The 6,000-nt window shown below is 38.2% G+C and overlaps 1 long non-coding RNA gene across 2 annotated transcripts; it reads left to right on the top strand.

Annotated features, from left to right (window-relative positions):
- The first annotated feature begins 1,585 nt into the window (after positions 1-1,585).
- Positions 1,586-3,021, top strand: LOC113327704. Of its 2 annotated transcripts, XR_003349150.1 has the most exons (4): positions 1,586-1,827; positions 1,991-2,103; positions 2,192-2,321; positions 2,439-3,021. It is a non-coding gene; the product is annotated as an uncharacterized LOC113327704 (long non-coding RNA). The 2 variants fall into 2 exon arrangements; XR_003349149.1 differs by having other exon boundaries at positions 1,586-2,103.
- The last annotated feature ends 2,979 nt before the right edge of the window (positions 3,022-6,000 follow it).

Here is a 6,000-nt window from a genome sequence, read left to right on the forward strand (position 1 = left end):
CAAAGAGAGATTAGAACCCTATACATGCAGAGATGTAATATCACGTCGGGTGTTAGATCGCTGGGAGAATGCCTTGTGTGAGTCTTCACTTCTCAATTCACAGAAAATTTACTGCGCATTCGAGGACTGTTCACAGATGCTGCTGAAAGATGATGGGGTGATTGTAAGGTCGATACTGTGTCCTTACTGCAATAGGCTGTTCTGCGCACACTGTCAAGTCCCATGGCATTCTGATTTGACATGTGACGATTTTCAGGAAAAAAGAGAAAAAGATGACATGTTGCTGATTAACCTAGCTAAAGATAAAAAGTGGAAAAGATGTCCAAGTTGCAGGTTTTACGTGGAAAGGGTGGAGGGTTGCCCACACATGGAGTGCAGGTATGTAACAGTTATTATTAATTGCAACAATTGAGCTTCTCTACTTCTGATCATAACTAATTCTGTGTTTTTGGAATTTTATGGTTCACAGGTGTTCACACGAATTTTGCTATGACTGTGGAAATTCATGGACTGACTGCGAAGGAGACTGTTATTAATGGATTTTTTTATGGCAATGTCAGACAGTTGAAAACTGGTTGGACTAAGAGGATATTTATGGACTAAGAGTATGTTTTTTTCTCGCCTGTATACAGGGAGATTTTGATGTCAACGGAATATTAAATTTATGAATGTGTTGGTTCTTCATGCATCATGCATTTTATTCACAGTGCAAAGAGAACACGATTCCTGGTAATTGCTTTTGAAAATTCAGTAAACTGCCATATAAAGATCTAACTTTGTTTATCATCTAAAGCTATCTGTTGGAAGTTCATGTCTGCAAACTGGGCATGAGGTATGTTTGGCCTCATATTTTTGGCACATACTCTTGGCACCAACAAATAAAATAAAACAATGACACGAGTACTATGTACACCCAATATTAACACGATTCCCACAGCAAAAGTTGTGGCTCACTACAAAAAGTTACTAAACCAAGAAAGGCAGTTGGTTCTCTTAAAGACAACTTCTTGTAAATTTTAGTCTAGAAACTGTGTCTGCACAACGCTGATTCTAATACATGGCCAGTTAGCCACACAGTCATTGTGGTTGTCAGCATGTGGCAAAAACAAGAACTGAGAATGTTTCATTTATTATGTGGTGATGATCTTTCAACTCTTCCAAACAAACATTGATTACACCAAAGTATCGGATTATTGGTTTGCTTGGTGTATTTCTTGGATGTTTACTGGTTCTTTTTGTTTGTCTAACTTGCATTTTAACTATATTATACAATCCATATTGTTCACCAATTCCAGATTGTTGGAAATACTAATTTGTAATCTAGTTTGTCAAACTAGTGTGAATGAAGTTTAGGCTTTGAAAAGAAAGAAGAGTCTAGAATTGGCTAGAGAAAACAGAGTCTGTAATGTGAACAAGTGAAGGTCGGTCCAAATAGTTTTTGTAGAAGTAAAATCTAGTGAAATTGTGTCTCAGTTGTAAAGGGTCCGGTCAAAGATATCTAGAGATTTCTGGGAAGTGCTAGTCGGTTGAACAAGCCTATAAATAGGCAATAGCCAGTGAGTCTCATGTTGAAAACTGAGCAAAAACATCAATATAATCAGAGAGTTTAAGTTTAATCTTGCTCCAACACTAGTAAAGAGCTAGGAGCTCTGTATGAGCAACACTAAATCTATGCTCATGCATCTCCACAGTTCCAAACATCCAAAAGTTCATCATAGATGCATTATTTATACTTGATCATTATCCATGTAACCACTCCAGGGAACCCAACTATATGATCCAAAGGCCAGTGGATGGCGAGATCTGGACATGCTTGATGCTATGCAGGTACTACAAGCAACCTTTAACACAGAGCTAGATGTTTCAGGCTTTTCACTGTGCCTTTTTTTTATTTTTAGTTTGTCTCTCCTATTCTCTTTTATGGTCGCATCTATCCTCAAGTTCTTGGAAGTAGTCTTTTCACTTGGTTACTTAATTCATCATCTTTTAGATCTTCGGGAGAGCTCGAAGACCACAATTTTACTAGGCATTATCATAACATCACATGATAAGTTATCCTACTATTTACTACTGCTGACAAGTCGGCTTCCAGTAGAAAGTCAGGTAAGCTGGAATTTGATTACTCTCTTTTCTCTTGCTCAAGTCTGTCCTCTTGAACGTTTTTTGATTTCTTATTGTCTTGTCGTTTCAGTTTATTAGCTCGTTTGAAAGACAACTTAAACCCAGAGGTGGCACTGGGTACTGTTACAACGTCAAGGAAGCTTGTGCCTGGCTGGGATATACATATCGTTTCATAAGGATGAAGTCATCTGAAGGATGAGGTATGATTTAATATGTTTGACATATATCTGAAGGAAGCCATCATTCTTGTCTCGGTAATTAGTAAAGATGAAATTGGAATATATCTTTATTGGAATTACTTTTTGTGTCTTTGGCAGGCCATGGCAGATCCTTCTTTGATTTCAAAGCAAAGATCTCTTGTAACAGATGCTGCTTGTTGTTGGGTTTCACTGGGCCCAACAAAATGAGGTATCCCTTAACCATTTAAGGGATGATCTTAACACATGCCTTGTTAGGTTATAAAGAAAGCATCCGGATATGTTTTGTCTCCGCGGGTTATCTTCTCAAGTTGTGAGAAAGAAAGGAGGTAGAGAGAGAGTGGGAGAGAAAGAGAGGTAAAAACATCATTAGAGGTGATTTTTTGGTGAGATCTTGAAGTTAATCTTCGAAGAAGAAGAAAGGTGAAAAATCTAGGATTTATTCAAAATCCTAATAGTAATAGTAAGTATCTCTTACTCTTTCTATTCTCAAATTGATAGTGAATCTCATCTTATTGATGAATGAATTGTTGATCCATCCTTATAGGTGAGTGTAATTTAGGCAAACTATGATCCAAGTGCAATAAGCACCTTGAAGAAGAGTGTATCCCCAAATTGGGAGAATTGTGTGTAACCCATTGTTTGTTTATAGTGGAAGATTTGCGCGTGATTTTTACCCTTCAGCTTGGAGGGGTTTTCCCATGTAATTGCCGGTGTTGTGTGTTTGCTTTTTCATATAGTCGTAGTTGTGTTATTTCCGCATTTGTGTTTCATTGCTTGTGTGCTTTTTGTATTGCGCATAGCGACTCGGATTTATAAGTCTCCCCCAACACTTGTTCCCTTCACAGAGCAAAAATGATGGGGTTTGATGAGAAAAGTGGAAATTTTTAATTTGGTCGCGTTGCAAGCCACTTTTATGTTTAGTACTCTAGTGTGGAAACTTACAATGAAATGCTCAGGCATCAGATGAGTGACAGTGAGGTAGTTTCTTATGATGGTTGCACCTGGAGTTTACTTGATGGTCTTTTTTCCCTCTAGTTTTTTTCTCTCATAGGCGTAGGAAGTTAATAAACTGTGGTGCATTATGAATTCCATATGGACATTTTAATGTGCTGAAATACACTGTCTGAAAACATGTGCATGGTAGTGTACAATGAAGATGCTGGAGCAAGTTAACTTATAGTAGCTATGGTATCTAAATTATTTATTTATTCTAATAATGCTAGAAGTTTTATTTGTGGTGGCCCATTCATTTGAATTTGAAGATATTGTTGTGAGGGAAGAGGAGCAGGATGTGCTAGAATCCCTGGTTCACAGATCATGCCCTGTGGTGGTCCTTCAAATAAACACCGGAAAATTTCAATCCTAATTCAGGTATCTCTTGCGTCTGTGTCTGCCTTATCTGGGATCACCAAATATGGCCTCATCAGCACCCCTCCGCAGAAGTATGTTTTAGAATCCTCATCACTCATTGCTGAAAAAGGTGCTTTCTCACGTGCTTCGCTTACTATATTGCATCTCTTTAGATTGGCTTCTAGAAACCCTTGTTGAGATTGATTGACAAGTAGTTTGTAAGCGGAATTCACAGAGAACATACCATTTTTAGCACCTGTCCATCTAATTTGGTCATTCTCATTGATCGGGATCGAGAAAATGGTATGGGATTTAGAAGCCACGAATTCTAATCTAAATAAATGATGTGGTGCAAAGAGAAAAAGGATGATAAGATGTCTCTTACCAATGATTTGGTTCGAGAGAAAAGCTGAGAAACAAGCTCTGGAAAAAAACAACTCCAACTTACAAGCAATAATTTCCAGTCTCAAAGATGAAACCATAATGTACCTTTTTTGAAAGGCCAACAAACTAGATTTTATTTGTGTTTGGGACGTGTTAGCTGCGCTAGTGGAGGGTGTTAAAGCACCTCCTTAGCATGCACTTGTTAGTATTTTCAAATCTCGTGTTGCTGGTGGAGTGTGAGTTTTTCAACAGTAGCTCTTCATTTTCATGTTTGAGTTAATTAGTGTTTGGGTCCTAGATTTTGGTATGGTGGAGGATTTGGGTCGTAAATTTGTCCAATTTTGAGTTTGGGTCCTTAAAAACGTTTTGTGCAACCACTGCGACCTTAAAATCGCACCTCCAAAATTGAAAACCCATATTTTGTTAAATCAACACACAAACAAGTAATCGATTTCATCAAATCACTAAACAGAAACTCAAAATTCCAAAATCATTAAACAACACTATTTGAAACGACAAGGTAACAAAATGAAGAATTGGTTATATTCCAAAAGCTTGTCTTACAGGAATAGTTTGTACGTCTCTAAATAGGCAGATGCCTCTTACAAATAAGGTGAGCATATAATACTCAATTGATAAGTTTCCTAACATACAAGATATCTTTAACTACCGTATATACAATAATATATATGCAAATCCCCTTAATACTCCCCCTCAAGTTGGAGCATGGAGATCATGAATGCCCAACTTGCGAAGAAGAAACTCAAACTGAGGACGTCCAAGCGCTTTGGTGAAAATATCTGCAAGTTGAGCCGTTGTGCGAATATGAGAAGTGATAATAGCACCTGATTGAATGTGATCACGGACATAGTGACAATCAATCTCAATGTGTTTGGTGCACTCATGAAAAACAGGATTAGCAGCAATATGAAGTGCGGATTGACTGTCACAATGAAGACGCATAGGCTGAGAGTGAGACACACCAAGAGATTTTAATAACGCCTTTAGCCAAGTGAGGTCACTACACGTATGAGCCATAGAACGGTACTCAGCTTCTGCCGAAGAACGTGATACAGTGTGCTGCTTCTTTGTCTTCCAAGATATAGGTGATCCTCCCAAAAATATAAAGTAGCCGGTAAGAGAACGACAACTGATAGGGCAGGATGCCCAATCAGAGTCACAATAAGCAATAAGTTGAAGAGCATTGTCCTTACGGAAAACAATCCCTTGGACCGGATGTCACTTAAGATAACGAAGAACTCGAAGAGCAGCTTCCCAATGTGCCACGCGAGGAGATTGCATGAATTGTGCCAATACGTGTACCGAATAACACAATTCAGGACGCGTAATAGTCAAATAAATCAGACGTCCAATAAGTCGGCGATACTGAGATGAATCACAGTACAAAGGTCCGTCATCTAAAGCCAAACGATGATGTTGATCAATAGGTGAGGAGGCTGGTTTGGCTCCAAGAAGTCCAGTTTCAGAAAGTATATCCAAGGTATATTTTCGTTGAGACAAAAACAGACCATCCGTACCTCGAGATATTTCAATACCAAGAATGTACTTAAGAGAACCTAAATCTTTCATATGAAAGCACCGACTTAAGTATGCCTTGAAAGTAGCAATAGCAGCGGAATTATTCCCAGCAATAATCAAATCATCAACATAAACAAGTACATTAATGGATTTCTCACCTCGCCGTAGAGTAAATAAAGAGTAATCAGCATAAGACTGTATAAATCCAAAAATCTTAAGAGCACTTGCAAGCTTAGCAAACCAATTACGTGGAGCCTGACGAAGACCATACAAAGATTTATGAAGACGACATACTTTTCCCGAAGAAGTAGTTGAATAACCCGGAGGAAGTTTCATATATACTTTCTCTTCAAAATCCCCATGTAGAAAAGCATTGTGAACATCCATTTGATGTAACTCCCAATCT

Source organism: Papaver somniferum, unplaced genomic scaffold, assembly GCF_003573695.1.
Source record: "Papaver somniferum cultivar HN1 unplaced genomic scaffold, ASM357369v1 unplaced-scaffold_107, whole genome shotgun sequence".
NCBI lineage: Eukaryota > Viridiplantae > Streptophyta > Magnoliopsida > Ranunculales > Papaveraceae > Papaver > Papaver somniferum.